Consider the following 612-nt stretch of genomic DNA (forward strand, 5'->3'; position numbering starts at 1 on the left):
CTTGGAATCCAATAAAAGTTTGAACTTAATTTTCGAAAAATAGGTGATTCAACCGAAGGTGTATGAATTGTTCGTGGCTTCCCATTATGTCAAGACCTTAGTGGAATAGCATTAACCAAAAAATGAGAAAATCTAAGATTTTTTTTTTTTGAATATTTTTAAGCTTTCACATTATAAAGTCACCTTATTCTATGGGTGTCAAACGGGCCGGGTCGGGCCAACTCGGAATTGGCCCTTATATTTTAACCGGGTTGAGGTCCGGTTTTGGTGCTAGACGGGCCGGGCCAAACAGTAAAAAAATTAAAATCCATCCTAACCCGGCCCACTTAACCCAACCCGGTCAAACCTACCAAAACCCGGTCAAACTCGGTTAAAAAATCGGTAAAACCCGATCAAAAATATAAAAAATAAAACTTTCTTTCAATATACATTACATATACCCACCTATATACATTATAAATACGTAAAATAATATATATACACTATATATATAGTATATACTACATTAGAATTTAAAAAATATATGCACATATACACAATTAGTCAATTATTCATATATACGCACCATTCAATGTATATATACTACTACTTATAAAATATACTACAATATAT

Source organism: Capsicum annuum, unplaced genomic scaffold (assembly GCF_002878395.1).
Source record: "Capsicum annuum cultivar UCD-10X-F1 unplaced genomic scaffold, UCD10Xv1.1 ctg70418, whole genome shotgun sequence".
Taxonomy (NCBI): Eukaryota; Viridiplantae; Streptophyta; class Magnoliopsida; order Solanales; family Solanaceae; genus Capsicum; species Capsicum annuum.